The sequence below is a fragment of the Coptis chinensis genome, chromosome 3 (genome assembly GCF_015680905.1).
Source record: "Coptis chinensis isolate HL-2020 chromosome 3, ASM1568090v1, whole genome shotgun sequence".
Classification (NCBI taxonomy): Eukaryota; Viridiplantae; Streptophyta; class Magnoliopsida; order Ranunculales; family Ranunculaceae; genus Coptis; species Coptis chinensis.
The window spans coordinates 56,390,182-56,415,287 of record NC_141458.1 but is presented as its reverse complement, the minus strand read 5'-3'; the positions used below and the strand labels follow the sequence as shown (position 1 = coordinate 56,415,287).

The following is a 25,106-nucleotide window of genomic DNA, read 5'->3' as shown; positions in this document are numbered from 1 at the left end:
CAGCACATGATATGACAAACCAAAACAGGCATAGGAATGTACTTTATGCCTCATATTATGGCCTCTAGCTAGACTAGCCACTAAAACCTTGGGAATGTCATATAGGAAACGTCCCTCAGCTAAAGCAAGGAAAACGTCACCAGCGGTATTATGCCTGTAAAAACCGCCAATCTCCTAAAATATTCATCATAATGAAGAACATGGTAAGGCCTACGTTCAGGGACAGGCTGCCAAGGGCTATGTTATACTACCCTCGGTCCATTACACGAAAAACCCCTCCCTCATAAGTCTCGTGAAAATACTCATAGTTATAGAGGTATGCATTATTAGTCAGATATCCCCATGAGTTTGTAGGAACAGACATAGGCATTCCCACAACAAAAGCAACCAAAAACTTGCTGAAATCCATTGTCGAATCATTCACTCCGACATAGAACACTTGTTCTCCATCTGGTTGACAAAAGAACTTTGAATTATTATAGAAATATTCAGTAAGTTGAGGTGAATACGAGTCATCAAGACTTACCAGCAGATGCTGCCATCTTGACTGCACGATTCTATTGTAGAACCATCTTCCATAGGTGTCGCTTCAGAACAAATCTTCAAAAGACTGCTCCGGTATGAGTGTAGGAGAGTTCATTCCAACAATTACACTCTAAGACTATTGGAAACAACTTCAGAAAAATCCACAAAAAATTAGAAGTGAAATTGACTGCATAGGCCAAGGCGCGGGGGTGCGCTCAAGAATTGGCTGTGAAGGGTGTGTGGCGTGCTTGGAATTTGCCTATTAAGGGCGCGGGGCGCGCTCTTGTCTTGGACGATGTCCAGGCACTTGAGGGCGTGGCACGCTCAGGAATAGGCAAGCTAGGGCGCGTGGTGTGCTCTGTGTACCTAGAGTGCTTTGACTTGAAAAGTGGAAAAGAAAAGTGAGAGATAACAATGAGAGGTGCAAGGTGAGAGGTGTGGTGTGGAATGTAGAGGGAACCAAGGTTTTATAGAAGTTTAGTTTCTTAATCGAGTTCCACAAGTTGCCCAAATTGTTAAGGCAAGTTGATGGAAACAGAATATTTCTAAAACCAAAACGGAAACAAACCAGATTCATTATTCCAAAAACAAACCTAACAGTTTAAAGGTTTGAACTTAAAATAGTAACTTTCCAATTCCATTCCTTAAAATTTTCACCACTACACACTAGCTAATCCTAGCTCCACCAAATTAGTAACATTCTCACATAATCATATTCTCACAAACTTGCAACAAATACTTCCAAAATGGTGGATAGAGGAAACAAAACAATGCTGAACAATTAATGCCACCCCCAAGCAGATTGGGAAGGTGGGATTCATAAAAGAAAACAACAACATACCTGGATAAAGTTTTAATTAAACTTAAAATTATACGAACAACTAAATATTCGACTACCATTACAGAATTCAAAATGAACTACTTAACTAAACAACTAAAAATCAAATTCTACTGAAAACAGGGGAAAAAAATCCTAAACACAAAACAACTAAACTACGAGCCACGAGACGTGGATGGTTCCGAGTCATCAGTCCTGCGTCGACTACACTCATGCCTCTCAGATTCGTCAGAAGTAGAACTCTAATAGGGTGGCAAGCGTTGTAGAACTTCTACTTGGAACTTCCGTTGACTCTCTAGATATGCGTTCATGGATTCCTCGCGCTCCTTATCACGCTGGACTAGGGTCTCCATGGTAGTTTGGAGCTCCCGATTACTCGCACTGAGCTCCTCAAAATTCTGATGGATGTTCACTTGCCTAGTCCGCAGATCCACACAAGTGGTATAAAGAGAACACATGCCACGATGAAGCAATGCCATATATTCTCTATCAGAAGCAACTTCTCCAAGGCATCGGCCTCAAAACATGCCGTATCTTCTTCGTCATCATCCGAATCAACAACCCTATCTTCAAGCAATCGCCACAGCTTCTGAATACATTCCAAATAATTCTTTGCATTTGAATGCAATTTCAACATAATCCGCTCAGATTTCGGTTTATCTCCAAAATGCAGCATGATCTTAGTAATCAAAACAGGGAGCGATGCAAAATGTTCTCTAACGCTTCTAAGCTCAGAAATCAAAAAAATAAAGGATACAAAATTGATACTTCTTCTCCTGAAGAACCCAAAGAAGGTGCAGACAAGACGAGCCAATGTCGCTGACCTTCGAGGTGCCAATGATGTTCTTACTAATCCACTGAGCTACAGCCAGTTGGTTGGTTCTCAGAGATGACTATCAAACGCAATGCGATTTTGGATTGTATTGTCCCTCTAAGACAGTCTCTCTCATTGATGCCTCGATCCCACCCTACTGCAATTCCTGCAATGTAACTATGGGGCAGTTGTTCGGCTCAATGCCTAGCAACCTAGACAACATCCCTGTACACACTTCTCTCCTCACACCATTCACCTTAATAAAAATCCTCCGACCTTCGATTTCCCGCTTCTTATAAAAATTCAAAACCAAATCCGAATGGTAAAAATCATTCTTCGTATACCACAACATCCGCCAACCCCTACGCCTCATCTCATCATTGTAAAATGGTGCAAAATGGTCTGATGTAAAAACTTGTTCCGGGATAATTTTTGTTTTTGGGCCATTTTTTTGTTTTTGATTTTGAAAATGGGGTTAGGGTAAGGTGGGGGAGAGTAAAATTGATCAAAGGATGAAATGTGGTTTGATTAGTGGTTTGATTGGCGCGATTTTCTTTTCTTTTTTTTTAATGGTTCGTTCGAACTGATGGAGGCATGAAAAAGATGAACAAAGGGTTTTGCTCTCTCTTTTGAGTTTTTTGGAGACCCACGTGCAAGGCACGTTACCGTGAGGTTTTGGGCCCAAGCCTAAACAATTTTGAAAAATGCCCATTATGTCCTTATGTGCGCAAACTTAAAACTGAAAATCTCGATTCATTAATGGTCTGATTTTTGCGAATGAACTATGAAAATGATCAGTAGAGAATTTCCAATCCAATGATCCATAAAACAATCTATTCTAACCATGGTTGACATATAAAAAGATGGAAAATGTCTCGAAGTGTGTGAATGACATAAGTTATGCAAACAATTGAAATCTAAATTCATAGATGGTGTCAACCTGAATCAAAATACTATTAAACGGCATAAACAACAAGAATAAGAAGTTGAGAGATCAAGAAAAGGAAAGACCAAACACCCTACCCCCAAACAAATTTTAGACAACATAGTTTAAAAAAAATTATTTAAAAACGTGGGTCTTTTAAAGTTAGATTCCCGAGACTTGCTAGATTACTATTTTTATGGTTTTCTTTATTTTTTACTTTTTATGAATACAGATTAATATAAGGAAAAACAATAAATAAATAAAGACATAATTCACACCATAGAGAAGCATGACTAAAAAAACTGAGAAAACATGCAAGAGTGGAAAACGTGAATTATGTTAAACGTGGACTTAGGATCCGGTACTTATAGCCACACACTCCAATAGGAGGGCTCGGTTACCTTAATGGTGCACTTACCAATATATGGAAGTGAAAGGAAGTACACTAAATAACAAAGTTTAATCCTCATAGATAGGGTCCTGTAAAAGGACATCCTCCATATCAGGGGACATTAACTCGTGAAAATGTTTTAACCGTTGGCCATTGACTTGAAAGGTACTGTTGTTCTTGGGATTTACCAAGGTGATTTCCCCATAAGGGGTGACTTGATGTCGAGAAAAGGACCAGACCATCTGGTTTTTAATTTCCCTGGGAAAATATGCAAACGGGAGTTGTAAAGCAAGACCTTTTGACTAACCACAAACTCTTTGCGCAAGATTTGTTTATCATGAACACATTTCAGGTTAGCTTTATAATCTTTTGCGAGATCATAAGAATCACTACGGACTTCTTCAAGCTCATTTAATTGCAATTTGTGCTTGACACCTGCCTCATCAAAATTAAAGTTAAGGCTTTTTATAGCCCACATAGCACGGTGCTCCAATTCAACGGGCAAGTGACAAGGTTTTCCAAAAACAAGTCTAAAGGGAGACATACCTATAGGAGTTTTAAAAGCAGTCCTATACACCCATAAGGCATCAGTTAGACACTTAGACCAATCTTTTCTATCAGGATTTACAGTTGTTTCTAATATTTTTTAAATTTCCCTATTAGAGACTTCTACTTAGCCACTAATTTGTGGATGATATACGGAGTTTCCACCTTATGGGTAACTCCATACTTTTTAACTAGAGAAGCAACTACTTTGTTGCAAAAATGTGTTCTGCCATCACTAATGATGGCTTTAGGAATGCCAAATCGACAGAATATGTATTCCTTAACAAAAAACACAACTGTCTTATGGTCATTGCTACGGCAAGCCATGACCTCTATCCATTTAGACACGTAGTCCACGACAACAATAATATAAATAAAACTGTATGAAATAGGAAAATGACCCATGAAATCAATGCCCCATACATCAAATATTTCTACTATAATAATGGGATTTAAGGGCATCGTATTACGTTTACTGATTTGCCCCAGTTGTTGGCAACAAATACACGTCTTGCAATGCACTTGGGCATCTTTAAAAAAGGTAGGCCAATAAAACCCACATTGAAGAACTTTAGTAGCTGTTTTCATACCACTAAAATGGCCACCACACTCTTTGTCATGGCAGAAAGATAGAACCTCATTATACTCCCACTAGGGAATACAACGACAAATAATTTGATCTGTACAATACTTAAAAAGGTAGGGCTCATCCCAGTAGTATAGCTTAACTCTGGCCAAGAACTTCTTATGTTCATTTCTTGACCAAACATCAGGAATAATATCAGAAGCTAAATAATTCACAATTTCAGCATACCATGGTGCAAAAAAAAATAGCATAAAGATGGTAATCGGGGGAAAAAGTCAGGTATGGACTCAGAATCACTATCATTGTCATTTGTTAGTCTAGATAAGTGGTCGGAAACTACATTTTTGACCTCTCGTTTATCCTTAATTTCTAAGGTGAACTCTTGCAGGAGAAGAATCCATCGGATCAATCTCTATTTAACATCCTTCTTTGCAAGAAGGTACCTAAGGGCTGCATGGTCCGTGTAAACTAAAGTCTTAGTACCAACTAGAAGAATCCATCAGATCAATCTCTGTTTAGCATCCTTCTTTACGAGAAGGTACCTAAGGGCTGCATGGTCCGTGTAAACTAAAGTCTTAGTACCAACCAAATAAGGAAGAAACTTATCTAAAGCATAAACTACAGCTAAAAATTCTTTTTCCGTAGTTGTATAGTTCTCGTTAAGCATCGTTTAAAGTTTTGCTAGCATAATAAATAACAGTCGACTTATCATCTAGTTTCTGTCCTAATACAGCACCAACAACATAATCACTAGCATCACATATTAGTTCGAAAGGTTTAGACCAATTAGGAGGCTGTATAATCGGTGCAGATGTTAAAGTGACTTTTAAAGTTTCAAAAGCTTATTTGAAGTTATAATTGAAATCAAAGATGGCATCCTTTAAAAGCAGATTAGTTAAAGGCCTAGCTATTTTTGAAAAATCCTTGATAAAATGCCTATAAAATCCTACATGGCCTAGAAAGACTTTAATGTCACGGACAGTCCGTGGTAAAGGTATAGACGCTATCTTATCTAATTTAGCCTTATCTACTTCGATGCCATCACTAGATACAATATGACCTAGCACTATTCATTTTTTAACCATGAAATGACATTTTTCCTAATTTAAAACCAGACTCTTCTCCTCACACCGTGTCAAAACCTTAGACAGGCAGTCAGTGAAAGAGTCTCCATAGATAGAAAAATCATCCATGAAAACTTCCATAAAGCGCTCTACCATGTCACTAAAGATATGAAGCATACACCGCTGGAAGATACTAGGAGCATTACAAAGGCCAAAAGGTATTCATTTATAGGCATATGTTCCAAAAGGACATGTGAAGGTAGTCTTTTCTTGGTCATCAATATCGATAATAATCTGAAAATAGCCAGAGTAGCTATCTAAAAAACAATAATAAGTATGACCAGCTAGACGTTCGAGCATTTGATCTATAAAGGGTAAAGGAAAATGATCCTTTCATGTCATGACATTTAAACGTTTGTAGTCAATACAGATCCTCCATTTTATAGGGACACGAGTGGAAACATATTCACCTTTAGCATTACGCATGATGGTAACCCCCGATTTCTTAGGAACTACATGAATGGGACTTACCCATTCGCTATTGAAAATGGGATATATGATACACGAATCGAGTAACCGTAAAACTTCTTCCCTGACCACCTCTATCATGGCAGGGTTCAAGCAACGCTGAGGTTCACGTGAAGTCTTGGCATTATCCTCCAAATGGATACGATAAGTTCAAACATTAGGGTCAATCCCCTTAATGTCATCTAGGGACCAACCAATCACGGAACGATGTTCCCTAATCACCCTAATCAAACGTGCCTCTTCGTCCCAGACAACAGAGAAGATATAATCACCGGATGACTACCATCCGGATCAAGTTGAATATACTTCAACTCAAAAGGTCGATAAAGGCTTCTAGAGGTTCCTCATCTTGAATAGTGAAGACTTGTTTAGGAGGAAGGTCTTCAAACTCAGTAGATGGAGCTACAAAAAGATTTATGATGGGCATAGACTCAAAAAGGGCGTTGAATTCCTCTACGTAGGAGTCATCGTCAAAATCCGAACTTCAGAAAGAAAGGAATTTATGCATCTGATTTTCTGGAAATGTGTTATTGAAATAATCTTGGGCTAAGCTCTTGATCATGCTAACTGCCTCATCTATAGACAAATCTGGTAACTTTTTCATCATTTTAAAAACATTTACCTCAACAGAAAGATAGCCAAAAGACATGAACATTGAACCATCACGACAGTTTATAAGCGTGTTGGCAGTTGCTGAGAAAAGACGACCTAAAATAATAGGAATAGAGTCGTTAGCGACTTCTGTATCGAGAATAACAAAATCAGCTAGATAGTAGAAATCGTAAACCTTAGCAAGCACGTTTCCAACAACACCCTTAGGATACTTAATAGACCGATCAGCTAATTGCAACGTCATTTTAGTAGGTTGCATCTCCTATAGACCTATTTGTTTCTATATATAATAAGGGAGTAAGTTAACACTCGCCCCCAGGTTTAATAGCGCAGTCGTCGTATGGGTATCTGATAAGAGCCCAAAACTGTAGTTTTAACCCTATAACAGTCATACTTTTAGACTAATTATGTGAGTAATAATTAAGAGTTAACACTGATTACGTGTTTTTATGCATTTCAGGCTTCAAAGTCCATTATGTGCATAAATGTGCCACTTTAGCGAGATAAAGGAGCAAAGGTCGGTTACTAAGGAGTTCCGTGATTAAAGGCCAAGATTCAAGAAGACAAAGCCTTTCTAAAGCCCGGTCAAAGCTGAAAAGTCAAAGTCCACGCAGTGAAAAAAAATGCACAAAGTCAACAGATTCCGAAGACCATATCTTTGGACTCAGACCCTCGAATTGGGCCTACCTTATGTCAAAACGACCGGCTCGGAAAGAGCTTTCCAATGGTCCAAGCCTTGACCCAATCAGAGGAGAAGAAGTGGACGAAAAGTCTATTGAAGCGAACTGCAGCTGAAGAGGCCTTTTTGGACTGAAAGAATTGGGTTTTGGGCTTGATTCTCTGGCCCAAAACATGGCTCCAAGCCCATGCACGATTTTTGGATCTGAGAGTATAAAAACCAAAGCTTCACTCTTTGTTAATGGTAGATAGTTATACCTAGATTAAAGATTAGATTAGTAGCCTCCATTAATTAATTCTAGATCTAGTTTTCCTTAGATTTAATTAGTTTAATTTAATTAGTTTCATATCTTGTTTTTATTTAATTCCTTGAATGATTGTTCGTCATTTAATTAGATAAATAAAATAGTTATTATTATTCAATTTCGATTTTTGTCATTTGCATTTATAGATCTAGTTTAAATTCTTGTTCTTATTTCATTATTAGTTAATTATTTAGATTTCAATTATTGTTTAATTTAGATTAGTAAAGTTAGAATTTTGATATGATGTGTAGTTATAATTCAATGGGAAATGATGGGTTGATGACTCAAGGCTAAAACCTCCATTAGAGAGGGGTTGATGAAGCTTTGATGAAAACTTAGTGGTTTAGTGTAGAAGCGTTGTAGAATCTATTCCACTCTAGAAGGTCGTGATTCGCCATGAGAATGGGTGGACGACCTCACATGCTAGTTAGTATTTGGTAGAAATGTCATGAACAATAGGGATTAGAACTTCGAAATTCTTGCCGAAGAACGTAGAAGAATCGAGATACAAGAATCTATGCTAGGTTATCAAGTTGGATTCGAGGTGGATTCAATTCCCCTCTAATCCTTTATCTAGATTCAAAAACAATCATATTTCCATAGCATTCGTAGTTTAAATTCAACATATTGCTTTTCATATTGCATCGTAGTATAATTCCCCCTCGTAAAACTCTCATTAGACTTAAAAACGACTAGTTAAACTATGAAATCATTCCATGCTAGAGAACTAGGAGTGGAACGAATTTGTTACTCCACTCTATTTCGATAGGATTAAGAGTTGAGAAATCTTTGATAAGCATATAGCATCAAAAAATAGTTTAGTTTACTTACGTTTTGATTTCATCGTTCATTTCGTAGGTAAGCTATTCATTATAAGTTTTATCAAATGGCGCCGCTGCCATCTTAGTTGCACTTTAGCATTGTTTTCATAGTAGAATTAGTCATTTTTAAGTCCCATTAAACCCACCCACCCTTGTTTGATTCATACTGTGGTTGTCCATTTCAGCGTTGAAAAAGTTCATAAAAAAATATACACCGAAGCGACCGGCGCTGCGCCTATACTATACGGACCCCGGCGCGACCCCCTTCATACCAGTAGCGACCCAGCCCGATTCTTGGACCTCGAGCGTGACCCGCCCTCATACCAAAGCGACCAGCTCACTTACTTATGGACACGGAGCGACCGCGCCAAAGCGAAGACAGCGCCCTAAGCAAAATTTTCCGGATTTCTGCAGGTTTGTTTCGAATTTCGATTTTTCAAGTTTTTCAGTGTTTTAACTTGTTATTTACACTAAACACGCGTAAACAAGACGCTATTCATAAGTGAAGCAAGGACGCAATCAGGTATTCCTTTCTTCCACACCTCGCATCTCCAGTTAGAGGTTTCTACTAGTATATCAGAATTGTTTGGAGTGTTGCATGTTTAGTTAAGTTCGACTTAGTCTTGCATGAGATTAAGGTTTGGTCGAAGAAAAACAACTAACGTAATTACATGGCAACGTCAACAAACAAGTCTATCTAGTTTCCCACCCACTACACCTCTAGCTACTATTTCACACACACCACCTGATATTATGGTCAAGAAAGAGACTCCTTTCTCGACTTTTATAAAGCCTCGGCGATAGCCCTAAATCTTGCATCGTTCTAGTAGACCCAGACCTGGGGATTTCGCGATCCCCCAAATATATTTAATTTGTTACCCGTTTTTCATGGTTTAAACCATGAAAAACCTTATCGACATATCGTAGGATTGAACAAGTCCTTACAATATTCCACCATCCTACGGTTGGTGCGGAACAAATTAAATTGAGGGTATTCCCTTTCACCTTAGCGATAAAGGCGTCTTGGTTAACTGCCCAAAGCGCTAATTAATTCTGTGGACTCATGGGCCAAACTTGTTCCATTTGTTTATGGAACATTTTACCCACCCCTAAAGGCGGATGAAATGCTTTCCAAGATTCACTTCTTTCGAGAATCCTCATGAATCATTTTTGAGGCTTGGAATCGTTTCACCGATCTCCTTATAGAGTGTCCACACCATCACCTAGCAAAAAGACACGTTAGTTCGTGGCCTTTTCAAAGGACTTCTACACCACCATAAAGAAGTCCTAGACATAATGAATGGGGGTAGTTTCCTAAGTAAAGGAGCCTCGTGAGGCATATAAATTTTTGGAAGATCGGACTAAAGCGTAATAATAATTGGGGGGGGTAGTGGACGATTACTCCGCTCCGCTAGTTCTTCTTCAATAGTTAAGGCTACCAGTATGTTTGAGGTTAAATCAGATCCTGAGCTTAAAACTCTAATTGAATCCCTCACAGAAAAGGTAGAGGCCATTTTTGTACAACAAAAGCCTATTCCCCGTCATGAATGTAAATTCAAATCCATGTAGTTTTGTTGGAGTCCCGAGCATCCCGACTCCCAACGTTCCTATAGCCTATGAACATTCTTGTTCCATTAATAGTGAACCTAACGCCCCTTGGAGACAAAATCCCAACTTCGGTTGGAGAAATAACCAACAAGTCACACCTACAGGGTACAATAATCAATATGTTAGGCCAACACACAGTTATAACCAAGCTCCACCACAACAAGGACATGATCAGGTTAATTATAATAATTATAACAACCAAGCGCAACCTCGACAAGGTCAATGTAGTTATAATAATTATAATGCTAATAGAGGTATCGTTCCGGTAAATAATAACTATCACAATCCGCCCATAAATAATCAAAGCGAGATAGTTCCAGTCACACCACCCGTGACTACTGCACCCACACAACCGGATCGTCTTGACACCTTCATATAAGTGAGCCAACAACTTTTCCAAACCATGGCTCAATCTAACCAACACATTTTACAATCCGTTAATAATTTAAACCAACAGTTAGCCCAAGAGAAAGCCCAACCAAAAGGCGTGTTTCCAGGCCAAGCGATACCCAACCCTAGAGCACAAACAACACCTTTGAGGTAAACGGTAATACTAGTACGGAAACTACAACCGTGGGTGAGCTAAATGCCATCACCACTCTCCGTTCGGAAGAGTGGTTGATAACAAAGTAACTATGCCTATAGTTACCCCATCAAGACTCCTACACCGGATATCGAACTAGATACGAAATAGAAACGAAGAACCTACCAGCTGTAGAGGTACCCGGTTAAACCACAACCTAAGAAATAGAAAGCCAAGGTTACACATCAAGTCGAGCCATACGCTAAATATAGAGCAAACCACCGTTCCTCGAGAAATTAGCCATGCTAACCAGGGGATACTAACTTTGAGGAGATTAGGAACGTTTTCAAAAATCTAACGATAAACCTTCCTTTTCTCGAAGCTATAAAAAGCTACCTAACCACGCTTAAGTTTCTTAAGGAGTTGTGCACTACTAGGCGTAAGACCAACATACCTAAAGACGCCTTTCTAACTAAACAGTTCCCAACTTTATCCGAAAATAATGGAATTGTTAAGTACAAAGACCTCGGTCAGATCCATCAGACAATGCACCTTAGGAGATTCTCACATTAATAACGGGCTTACTAGACACGGGGGCTAGTGTTAACTTACTCCCATTTTATTTGTATAAACAAATAGGTCTAGAGGAGATGCAACCTACTAAAATGACATTGCAATTAGCCGATCGGGTCTATTAAGTATCCTAAGGGTGTGGTTGAAAACGTCTTTGGTTAAAGTCCAAAAATTTTACTACCGGCCGACTTCGTTATCCTCGATAACGAAGTCACTAACGACTCTGTACCTATCATTTTAGGTCCCTTCCCTTCTTGCCAACGCCAACGCTCATAAACCTGCCAGCGATGGTTCGATGTCCTTGTCCTTTGGCCATCTTTCGTTGAGGTAAATATTTTCAAAACGAGGACCACGATATCCGATTCATCTACAAATGGAGAGGTTAGCATGATCAAGAGCTTAGCTCAAGATTACTTCAAAAACATGTTTCGGAGAAACAGATTAACAAATTCCTTTCCTTCGAAATTCGACTTTAACAATGACTCCACGGTAGTAGGCTAAATCGAAGAAGAATTCACGCAACTCTTTTGCACCGCTTCTTTACCATTTTGCGAGTCCCCTTGCCAACAACCATTCATCCCTTGATGCTATGACGGAAGATGAATTTTTCAATCTCTATCCCAGTGATCCTTTTGACCCACCTATTGAGGAATGTCTTGCATATATCAAGATTTCGATGATATGGACTTGAGAGCTCTAGCTGAGAATCATTCACCTTCCATCACCAATATTCCCCACCCTCCACCTTTTCAAAGGAACCTCGAGTTTGCACTCGATCCTTTAGTTTCTCCTGTGCTTCATGATTTTTTAAATCCACCTAGTAAACAAATACTTCCCAAGGATAAACCACTTGACACCTTCATTTTCAGACTTGAGACAGTCCCTAACTACACCATGAATGAGTTTTGTGCTAAACCCACATCCTCATTTTTTCCATGCTTTCCCTCTAAAACTTATTCCAACCCACCATATCTTCCACAACCATTCACTTTTCCACACTTATTCACTAGGACACCCTCTCATTCAAAGATGAAACATAAGGTGCATGCTCAGTTATGTTATAGGTCGATCCGATGATAAGAGCCCAAAACTGTAGTTTTAACCCCTTAATAATCATACTGTTAGACCAATTATGTGAATAATAAGTAAGAGTTAATACTGATTACGTGTTTTTATGCATTTCAGGCTTCAAAGTCCATTATGTGCATAAATGTGCCACTTTAGCGAGATAAAGGAGCAAAAGTCGTGAGAACTTCGAATGCCATATCTTTGGACTTAGACCTCGGAATTGGGCCTACCTTATGTCAAAACGACCGGCCCGAAAAGAGCTTTGCAATGGTCCAAGCCTTGACCCAATCAGAGGAGCAAAAGTGGATGAAAAGTCTGTTGAAGCCGAATCTAGCTGAAGAGGCCTTTTTGGACTGAAAGAATTGGGTTTTGGGCCTGATTCTCTGGCCCAAAACATGGCTCCAAGCCCATGCACGATTTTTGGATCTGGATGTATAAAAACAAAAGCTTAGTTCTTTGTTAATGGTAGATTAATTAGTAGAGAATTAGGGTTCATAGCTTAGAATAGAAAGTAGCCATTAGAATAGCTTCTAGATCTAGATTTGATTGTTTTAATTAAGTTTAGTTTTAATTCAAATTCTTGTCTTAGATTAAAACTATTAGAATCATAGTTCTTCATTAGTATTAATAAATAAATAGCTATTAGTTAATTTCAATTTTTGTCATTTCCATTTCTAGATCTAATTTCAATTCTTGTGTTTATTCCATTTTAGTCATTAAATTAGATTTCATTATTGTTTAATTAAGTAAATTTCAATGCTTTATATTATGTTTAGTTTTAATCTAAATAGGAATGATTGCGTAATGATTCAAGGCTAAACCTCCATTTGAGGGGGTTGAGAAGCCTTGATGAAAGCTTGATTCCGTTTATCGTAGAAGTAAATTAAGTAATTTCTATTCTACGCCGGAAATAATTAGTTCACCATGAGAATGGGTTTAATTGTTCACATGCTAGTTATGAATTGGTAGAAATGCCATGTGTAATTAGGGATTAGGAATAACCAATTGTTCTGCGTAGCAGTTCAATTTGGATTACGACGATTCGTCGGTAGTGGATTAAGTTGAGTTAAGGTGGAATCAATTCCCCCTCTAACTCCCTATCATAGAATCACGTAGTAATTTCATAGTCGTTTATTTAATTGACTAGTTGTATCTTGTGGGTAAGTTGCATCGTAGTCTAGTTACTTATTTCGTAAAGCTCTCATTGACTTAAGACTGATTTCTTAGACTTAGAAAACAATCCATGCTAGGGAACTAGGAGTGGAACGAACTTCTTACTCCACTTAGTGCAATTCGCATCGAGAGTAGAAGCTTTGATAAACAAAGGCTCAAAAGTCCAGTTTTAGTTTACTTACGGATTGAATTCATCGTTCATTTCGTAGGTAAACTATTCATTTTACAGTTATCAAATGGCGCCGCTGCCATCTTAGTTGCACTTTAGCATTGTTTTCATAGTAGAAGTAGTCATTTTTAAGTCCCATTAAACCCACCCACCCTTGTTTGTTTCATACTGTGGTTGCCCATTTCAGCGTTGACAAATTCCACGAGAAAATACCGCGGCCGCCAAGGAGAGATGCGACCAGCTAAGTTCTTGGAATTTCTTCTACCACCGAACCAGCAGCCATACCATAGCGACCAGCCCAAACATCACTGTAATTAATTTTTAATCGTGACCGCGACCAGCGCTTAAAAAACAATAATAATTTGACAATTACGGGCCTGCGATGGCGCTTCTATTGAATGCCTTGGAAATACCGTGTTAAATTTTTCGGATTTCGACAGTTTTGATTCGAACTTTGATCTTTCATATTTTTCAGTGTTCTAACCTGCTCTATACACTGAACAAGCGTAAACAAGACGCTATTCATAAGCAAAGCAAGGACGCAATCAGGTATTCCTTTCTTCCACACCTCGCGTCTCCTGTTAGAGGTTTCTACTAGTATATCAGAATTGTTTTTAGTGTTGCATGTTTAGTTAAGTTCGACTTAGTCTTGCATGAGATTAAGGTCCGGTTGAACAAAAACACCGAACGTAAATACACAACAACATCAACAATCAAATCTATCTAGTATACCACCCACTACACCTCTAACTACTATTTCACACACACCACCGATATAATGGGGAAGAAAAGAGACTCCTCTCTCGGACTTCTACAAAGCCTTGGCGATAGCCCCAAATCTTGCATCGTTCTAGCGGACCAAGTGGGATTTGAGAATCCCTCCAAATATTTTTAATTTGTTACCGTTTTTCATGGTTTAGACCATGAAAAACCTTATCGGCTACATCGTAGGATTGAACAAGTCCTAACAACATTCCACCATCCTACGGTTGGTACGGAACAAATTAAATTAAGGGTATTCCCTTTCACCTTAGCCGATAAGGCGTCTTGGTTAACTGCCCAAAGCGGCTAATTCGTGGACTCGTGGGCTAAACTTGTTCATTTGTTTATGGAACATTTTTACCCACCCCTAAAGATGGATGAGATGCTTTCCAAGATTCATTTCTTTTCGACAAAATCCTCATGAATCATTTTCAGAGGCTTGGAATCGTTTCACCGATCTCCTTATAAAGTGTCCACATCATAACTTAGCGAAAAGACACGTTAGTTCGTGCCCTTTTTCAAAGGACTTCTACACCACCATAAAGAAGTCCTTGACATAATGAATGGGGGTAGTTTCTTAAGTAAAGGAGCCTCGGAGGCTTATAAATTTTAGAGGACCAAACTAAGAGAAATAATAATTGGGGGTAGTGACGATTACTCCGCTAGTTCTTCTTCAACAGTTAAGGCGCGGTATGTTTGAAATTAAACACGATTCGAGCTTAAAACTCTAATCGAATCACTCACTAAAAGGTAGAGGCCATTTCTGTACAACAAAAGCCTATCCCGTCATGAATGTAAATTCAAACCCATGTAGTTTCGGTTGGAGTCCCGAGCATCCCGACTAATCGTCCTATAGCCTATGAACAGGGCTTGTTCCATTAATAGTGAACCTAACGCCCTTGGAGACAAAATCCCAACTCCGGTTGGAGAAATAACCAACAAGTCACACCTCAAGGGTACAATAATCAATATGTTAGGCCAACGCACGGCTTTAACCAAGCTCCACTCACGACAAGGATGTGGTCGGGTAATTTTAATAATTATAACAACCAAGTGCAACCTCGACAAGGTCAAGCACAAGGTCAAGGTAATTATAATAATTATAATGCTAATAGAGGTATCGTTCGGTCAATAATAATTATCAAAATCCACCCATAAATAATTCACGTGAAATAGTTCGGTCCACACCACCCGTGACTACTACACCCACACAACCGGATCGCCTTTGACACCTTCATACAAGTGAGCCAAAAACTTTCCAAACCATGGCTCAATCTAAACCAAGCGGCTTCTACAATCGGGTTAATAATTTAACCCAACAGTTGGCTCAAGATAAAGCCCAAACCAAAGGTGTGTTGCCAGTCACGCATAATACCTAATCCTAAAACAACAAACACAGCCTTTGAGGTAACCGATAATACTAGTAATGAATATGAAAATGTAGGTGAGATAAATGCCATCACCACTCTCCGTTCTGGCAGAGTGGTTGATAATAAGGTAACTATGCCTATAGTTACCCCACCAGTAGCCCCTACACCTACTATTTTACTAGATACCAAAATAGAAACTGAAGAGCCTACCACTGTAGAGGTACCAGTTACAACACAACCTAAGAAACAGAAAGCCACGGTTAAACATCTAGGTGATACCATTGCTAAATATAGACAGAAACCACCGTTTCCACAAAAATTAGCCATGTTAACTAGGGATACAAATTACGAGGAGATTAGGGACGTTTTCAAGAATCTAACTATAAACCTTCCCTTCCTCGAAGCTATTAAAAAGCTACCACATCATGCTAAGTTTCTTAAGGAATTGTGTACTACTAGGCGTAAGATAAATATACCAAAAGACGCCTTTTTAACAGAACAATTCCCAACCTTATCTGAACATAATGGAATTGTTAAGTACAAGGACCCCCGGGTCGCCCTATTTGTCAATGCACCTTAGGAGATTCCTATATCTGACGACCGCGTTATTAGACACGGGGGCTAGTGTTAACTTACTCCCATTTTATTTGTATAGACAAATAGGTCTAGACAAGATGCAACCCACTAAAATGGCGTTTGCAATTAGCTGATCGGTCTATTAAGTATCCTAAGGGTGTAGTCGAAAATGTCTTTGGTAAAAGTTCGGGATTTCTACTATCCGGCTGATTTTGTAGTCCTCGATCGTAAGTCGCTAACGACTCTGTCCGATCATTTTAGGGCGTCCTTTCCGGCAACTGCCAATGCGCTCATTAATTGCCATGATGGTTCAATGTCCATGTCTTTTGGCCATCTTGTGTTGAAGTCAATGTTTTAAAACAAGGACACGAGTTACCCGATTCGTCTATGGATGGAGAGGTTAGCATGATCGAGAGCTTCGAGATTATTTCAACAACACGTTTCCTTGATAGTCATATGCCCAAAATTCTTTCCTTTGGAAAGTCGGACTCAACATTTTCATCCCTACACTAGTCGATACACATATTATTGATGAGGGCCGGGATAGATGACTTTCTCAAAGATGTAGAGGACTACCATAGTAATGTGGATATGACCAATCTAGATGAGGAATTGATGAGTTTCTTCGAGTAGGTGACAATTCACCCTATCAAGAACTAACTTGCACAACATCCACCTCGACTCCCCTCCTTCCACCCTTTCAAAGGAATCTCGAGTTTGCACTTTCGATCCTTTTGTTTCTCCCGTGCTTCATAATTTTTTTAAATCCTCCTAGCAAATAGATACTTGAGGAAGGACAAACTATTTGACACCTTCATTTTCAGAATTGAGGCAGTCCCTACACACACAATGAATGAGTTGATTGCTAAAACCACATCCTCATTGTGGTATGTGTGTGTGTCTTTCTACAACTTATCCATATCCACAATATTCTCCACAACCATTCACTTTTCCACACTTATTTACTAAAACACCCACGATTCAAAAAATTAAAAAGAAGGTGCATGATAGGTTACACAATAGGGTTATCCAACTTCGTTTGGATTCCACTAGGCTGCGTCGTAGGAAATCTTGGTGCTTGATTGTGTTTGGATATATTTTCTGTGATATTTATATATGGAATGATCCACAACTATTTCGGTTGTTGATATATGATCAACTGCATATTCATACATATGTTTTAGATAAAGTCTCGAGTATCTGACTATAAACGACTAAATTTTTGTGTTTGGTGCACTTCCTTTCACTTTAATATATTGGTGAGTGCACCATTAAGGTAACCGGGCCCTCCCTATGGAGTGTGTGTGGTGTAAGTACCGGATCCTAAGTCCACGGTTCACATAGTTCCGTTTTCCACTCTTGCATGTTTTTTCGGATTTTTGAGTCATGTTTCTCTATGGTGTGAATTATGTCTTTATTGCTTATTGTTTTTCGTTCTAAAAATAAAAAAATAATAAAATAATAAAAAATAAATAAAAATAAATAAAAATAAATTAAATAAAAATAAAAAATAAAAAATAAAATAAAAAATAAATAAATAAATAAATAAAAAAAAAAAAAAATAAACACAGTAATCTAGGAAGTCTCGGGAATCGACTTTAAAAGACCTTTGCTAAAACAAATTTTCTAAGCCGTTGTAAAAAATTTGTTTGGGGTGGGTGTTAAATGTTTCCGCATACTAAAATGTTTTATGTCCCATTAGAGTTGCTTAGGCCGTTTTATTGTATTACGATTCGGATTGACATAATCTATTAATTTAGAGTTCATTCGTTTGCATAAATTACGTCATGCACGCACTTCGAGGCGTTTTCCACTATCTCGTATGTCATCTGAAGTCGGAATAGAGTGTTTTATGGATCATTGGATAGGAAATTCTCTCCTGATCGTTTCCATATCTCATTCGCAAAAATCGGAATGGTAACGAAGCGGCAATTTTGATTTGAAGTTCGCGAAAAAAAATAAAAAATAAATAAAAAATTTCGATTTTGGGCTTGGGCCCAACCCGCGCCCTTACCTTCACCTACAGTTCATCGTTTCTTCCTCCATTCCGCCATTAACAAAGCTCCAAAACCTAAAACAAAATAAAAATTAAAAAGAAAATACAATAAACCCACGCCCAAAATCAAATCCCAACCCAAATCTTCTCTAAAACAATACCACCACAACCCCACCGATTTCCATCACTAAAACCCAACCGAAAATTCATAATTTTTTGTCTTTGCGCCACACCCTCCACCACAACCACTGTTGCTTCAACCGCCTATTAAAATCCCACCACCACATCACATTTCAACCCTCACTCCATTCCAAACACTAGATGGCTCAACAACGGCCGAATTTTACCGAGCAAGTTTTCATTGCCGACCACTTCGGCGCCGCTTTTTATGGTGACGAAATGGCTAGTAGAGACTGGAGTAGTTTTGTGGTACTTTCGACCGAAGCCTTCTACCACGAAGACTTGGTCCGACGGTTCTACAACACCGGGGAGTTGGAGGGAGTAGGATTTTGTGTTGGTAAGGAAGAAGAGGAAGGAGTTGACTACTGGACTGTTGGCCGAGATTCTAGGCATCCCGCCTAGAATCCATCTGGATGCCACTTTACAGGAGCCCCAGTTTGATGGGGTAGAGCCTTTGATGGGCGTGACTGTCATCAATGGGAGCTACAATACAAACTCCCATTGTGTTCGCCGGGCATCCTCAGGACCAACCACCGGTGGCTCTGATTTCGGTGGATTGGTCGGAATGTCCTAGGGAAGGACAAGGTCGGTGACATCGGTCTGCGCCTTTGCCTCCACATCTTATGGGTACTCCAGAGCAGAAATAACGATTTCTGTATCTTGGAGTTTTTGCTGAGCATGATTAGGGGTCGGAAAGTCTTTGGCACCTCTTCCTGTGTTAATTACCAAGATCATGCTGAAGATGAAAGCAGTTCCGGCGTCTGATAGGATTTACATTACCCTGCACCGTAACCCGCGTATCTATAGGGAGTGTGTCCAACAACACTGGATATTGCCCGCGGATAGGGAACAGGATGAGATAGAGGAGGAGGATGAGGATGATTCGGAGGAGGATGAGGAGGACGTGACTTGCTTTGATACGGATGCCTTCCAGAGGTGTTGGTCGATCACGAACGCATGGCGTGGCTTCATAGGGGCATCGTTCACTAAACACTATCTGTGCAGACCTCCGGACTCGACGGCGACTATTCATCACAACTTTTGAGATCCGCACCCAGAGAGGATGAGAGATGGGAACGGCGGGCTGAGATGGAAGCCCGGCGCGCCAATTTAGAGTGGATATGCTTGCACGCTTCCCACCTCATACAGACTCTGCTTCTGAGGACACAGCTACGAGGCATGAGCGTCGTCGATGAAGGACGACTGCTGCTGGACCTTCGGGAGCCCAGGAGCCACCACTAGAGAGTGTGCCCTCCGCCACCAGTGGCGAGGTGTTTAGAGAGTCTGAGGATTGATAGTGGTTGTTGTTTTATTTATTTTTGTTGTTTTTATTGTAATGTAACTTTTATTTTCGTATTTTGAATTTTGTAGTGAAAGGTACTCCGAATGAAAATTTTAATATAAGGGGTTATTTTCAGTATGTGTGGTTGTTTCATATTGATCCCACCTTCCCAACTTGTTTGGGGGTGGTTTTATCAATTCAAGCTTTATTTTTATATATAACCCTAGTGTTAGAATTCATTGCGGAGTAAGGTGAAATGATGGCCGTTTAGGCATATCTATGATTGAGAATCATTGTAGGATGAAATCTAGATTAAATAGGTACATTCAATCATAAAATCAACCTACAAGATACTGGGTTTGAATTAGAATCAAGAAAATGAGTTGTTTCCGTTTTCGGGTTTGGAAATTTTAGGATTTCGAAAAAACCGCCGTAAATACTTTTTGGCAACTTCCGATCCGTTTTAGCAACTTAAAACCTATATAAACTTCATACATTCTACACTCACAACTCACACTACATCTAACTTCCATCACGCACCCTTCACACCCGCGATTCCCCGTTTCGTCTCCATTTTTGCAAATCTGCAACTTCGGGCCGCGCCCAGCGTCGCGGAGGGCTCACGCCTACACTACACGCCGACGAAAAATTTTGCTCGAGCGCGCCGCGCTTCAAGTCAAAGCGGCGACTTCGGCGCTCAAACACTGGAATTCCAAAATACAAAGAGCACGACGACTTCGCGCCCTAGTTGGCGCTTCGGCTTCGACTTCCTTGGACCAGAAAAATTCCGGTTTTCGCGAGTTGTGCCGGTTGTTTTGCATTGTTGTTCGAGGCGTAGTTTTGAGATGACATCTCCTATAATAATACGGAACAGTCTTTGAAGATTTGTTCCAAAGCACTACTTACGGTGCTTGGTTTGTGAGGTGATCACCTACGTTGGTGGGAACCTCTTATGGTAAGACCGGGTGAACTTTATTCTCCAGACTTGCATCTTATTTTTATAATAACTGCATTTTCTTTGAGAGACCGGATGGAGAACAAGTGTTCTCCATCAACATTGACGATGAACCAATGGAAATTACCAGGTTCTTGCTAGCATTTGTTCTTGGACTTGCTATGCCCGCTGAGATACAAGACCCATGGTGCTATTGGGTCGATAATATGCATGTCTACACTTATGAGTCTTTGCACGAGGCTTATGGGGCAGGCATTTTCAGTATTGAGGACCAAGGGGACTATAACGTTGCCCTTGGTAGCCTGTCCATGAACATAGGAACTGTTATGTTTTGGATTATGCTAAACATTTTAGGGGAATGGCGTTTTTCTTCTGTGAATGACGCCACTTGCAGCGTTTTCCTTGCTTTAGCCACGGGACGCCGGTTCTATGACCTTCCCAGAACTTTGATGTCTAGTTTAGCACGAGCCCATACCATGAGGCATAAGTACCTTCTTATGCCTGTCTCTAATTTAACGTATTATGCTATGTTTCTTTCCTGTTTTTTGTACACGTTTCACGGATTGGATTAGGGTAGACACGGTGCGACCCACCAATAGTATTATTCGATCTTTCCGTGCAATGACTTGGCAAGGGTGGCGGATACAACCTCACCAGGTTGCACCCTACACCCCATCAGACCAAGTGGCACTTAATAGGTTAGCAACCATAGATGATAAATGGCGTGAAGCCCCGGCAAATTATCATAGCATGGCGGGGCCTTGAAGGAGCCTCACTTCTTTATAGAAGTAGAGGATGGCGAAGATGACGAATAACAAATTGGCGGGAGTGGAGGTAAGTTTTAGTTTACGTTGAGTGTCCGCTTATGTCCCAAGCAATTTAATTACTGTTAACCCCATAATGGGTGGAACTCTTATAGAGTTAAGCGTCGGTTTTATTTCCTATATTAGTGCGTTCTAACCTTGTTTTTGGATGTTTCTGAATTTCCGGCGCTTCAATGGTATTTTTCCTACCCTCTTTATTTAAATGCTTTGAGGACAAAGCATGCTTCTTGTTTGGGGGCATAGAAACACGTGTAATTAAGATATCTACTAGGATATAAATATGTATAATATGCATTTGTTTTCTAGTTAAAATTTCAAAAATTCAAAAATATAAATAAATAAGTTATGATATACACTTAGGAATATTGGTATTGTTTCTTTCTCCATGCTCTTAACAATCTAGAAGTCTCAATGTGAGTACATTGCGTCGAGAATAATTGTTAGAAACTTAGGTTAATATATAGGTAATAATCTTTACATCTATCTATAAATATATTACATGAGTATCTATGATTGTTAGCAGTAAGTTTCTGAAATCTAGGCTAGAGTACTTATTCTACAAATCCTGTGAGAATATAGCCTAAAGCCTTATATGAGCGAAACATTTGAGAAATGACACAAGGAAGAAGTAAAAGCCGGATAGAGATATCACACGTCCACTTGCTTGATCACTATGCCATATCCTAAGCGAGAATTTAGGCCCTCTTTGGATCGATATAGCCAAAAATTCAAACCTATGAATTATTTTCCGCTAGTCGCCCCACTGAGCCTTTCATTAGCCCTTCCATAAACCACAATTCCTTTACCCTGTTACAAAAACAAAACAAAATAAAAAAAAATAAATCAACCTACCCAATTTAGAATAAGTCTGAGAATAGAATGATGAAGAAAGAAGAAGAGAAAAACCTGTGTAAACAAAAATTAGTTAGTGCTTCAGAAAATAAAGAAAATAAGTTTCCATCCAAAGAAAAGAAAAATAAAAAAATAGAAATAAAATAAAACTCCAAAAATAGAATAAAAGGGAGTCAAAAGCCAAAGAAAAGAAAAAGAAAAAATATGGCTGGGATGGAAACAAAGTGTAGAAGCAAAAGTAAATAACAAGGTTTCTCTAGTTACATAATATGAAGACTCTATTATCTCGGACTTGTCCTTTTGAATATCCATTTCCTTCCTTCTTAAACCATCTCCTAATCCCCGTAACACCTAATAAAGACCTCTAGCTCAATTAGGAATAGGTTAGTATGATAGTAAGTGGCGGATGTGTTTGATCGACTCCGCTTCTGTGTGTCATTGAGATTGTAAGGTAAAAGTGTGCCCATCTGCATTAATCGGAGTAGCTTAAACTTGAGTGGAAAAATCAGAGTGTTGTTTCTTGACTATTATTGTGAGAACCTACTTAAAGACGCTTATTCGAAGTTCTCGAGGAAACAAACACGCTAAACATTTTATAGTACTACTCATTGTGTATATGTTTATTGTAGATGATAGATTATTATGCATATATTAACTTAGGTTTTGACTTGGTTATTCTTATTCAATTGCTAGAGAGATGTATAGATAGTTGAGCATGAATAAGGAAACAATAGTTTTATTTTCTTAGTCGTTGTAGTATAGATGAAGTTTGTGAGTACCTTCATGGAAAACTCTCACGAGGCTATAACTTCGTCCACTAGGGAAATTCCTAGTGGTTTAAGGCCTTGTTGCATATGGTCAATGCAATCGCACTCAGCGAAACAAGAGTAGTTAGAACTCCATTTTTGGTCACTTATTCTAATTTCTCATCTTTGCTTGAGGACAAGCAAAATGCTGTTTGGGGGTGGTTTGATAAGAGCCAAAAACTGTAGTTTTAACCCCTTAATAATCATCTTGTTAGACCAATTATGTGAATAATAAGTAAGAGTTAATCTTGATTACGTGTTTTTATGCATTTCGGGCTTCAAAGTCCATTATGTGAAAGAAATGTGCCACTTTAGCGAGATAAAGGAGCAAAAGTCAGCAGAACTTCGAATGCCATATCTTTGGAGTCAGACCTCAGAATTGGGCCTACCTTATGTCAAAACGACCGGCTCGAAAAGAGCTTTGCAATGGTCAAAGCCTTGACCTAATCAGAGGAGCATAAGTGGATGAAAAGTCTGTTGAAGCCGAATCTAGCTGAAGAGGCCTTTTTGGACTGAAAGAATTGGGTTTTGGGCCTGATTCTCTGGCCCAAAACATGGCTCCAAGCCCATGCACGATTTTTGGATTTGGATGTATAAAAACAAAAGCTTAGTTCTTTGTTAATGGTAGATTAATTAGTAGAGAATTAGGGTTCATAGCTTAGAATAGAAAGTAGCCATTAGAATAGCTTCTAGATCTAGATTTGATTGTTTTAATTAAGTTTAGTTTTAATTCAAATTCTTGTCTTAGATTAAAACTATTAGAATCATAGTTCTTCATTAGTATTAATAAATAAATAGCTATTAGTTAATTTCGATTTTTGTCATTTCCATTTCTAGATCTAATTTCAATTCTTGTGTTTATTCCATTTTAGTCATTAAATTAGATTTCATTATTGTTTAATTAAGTAAATTTCAATGCTTTATATTATGTTTAGTTTTAATCTAAATGGGAATGATTGCGTAATGATTCAAGGCTAAACCTCCATTTGAGGGGGTTGAGAAGCCTTGATGAAAGTTTGATTCCGTTTATCGTAGAGTCGTCGTAATTTCTATTCTCTAGGAAATAATTAGTTCACCATGAGAATGGGTTTAATTGTTCACATGCTAGTTATGAATTGGTAGAAATGCCATGTGTAATTAGGGATTAGGAATAACCAATTGTTCGTGGCGAGTTCAATTTGGATTACGACGATTCGTCGGTAGTGGATTAAGTTGAGTTAAGGTGGAATCAATTCCCCTCTAACTCCCTATCATAGAATCAATGTAGTAATTTCATAGTCGTTTATTTAATTGACTAGTTGTATCTTGTGGGTAAGTTGCATCAGTAGTCTAGTTACTTATTTTCGTAAAGCTCTCATTGACTTAAGACTGATTTCTTAGACTTAGAAAACAATCCATGCTAGGGAACTAGGAGTGGAACGAACTTCTTACTCCACTTAGTGCAATTCGCATCGAGAGTAGAAGCTTTGATAAACAAAGGCTCAAAAGTCCAGTTTTAGTTTACTTACGGATTGAATTCATCGTTCATTTCGTAGGTAAACTATTCATTTTACAGTTATCATCCGACTTCGCTTTCATTCCACTAGGCTGCGTCGTAGGAAATCTTGGTGCTTGATTGTGTTTGGATATGTTTTCTGTGATATTTATTTATGGAATGATCCACAACTATTTCGGTTGTTGATATATGATAAACTGCATATTCATACATATGTTTAGATAAAGTCTCGAGTATCTGACTATAAACGACTCAATTTTT

At 38.8% G+C, this 25,106-nt stretch overlaps 1 pseudogene; it reads right to left on the bottom strand.

Annotated features, from left to right (window-relative positions):
* Positions 1-14,901: 14,901 nt before the first annotated feature.
* LOC147510101 (small nucleolar RNA R71) lies at positions 14,902-14,996 on the bottom strand (annotated as a pseudogene).
* Between the last annotated feature and the right edge of the window lie 10,110 nt (positions 14,997-25,106).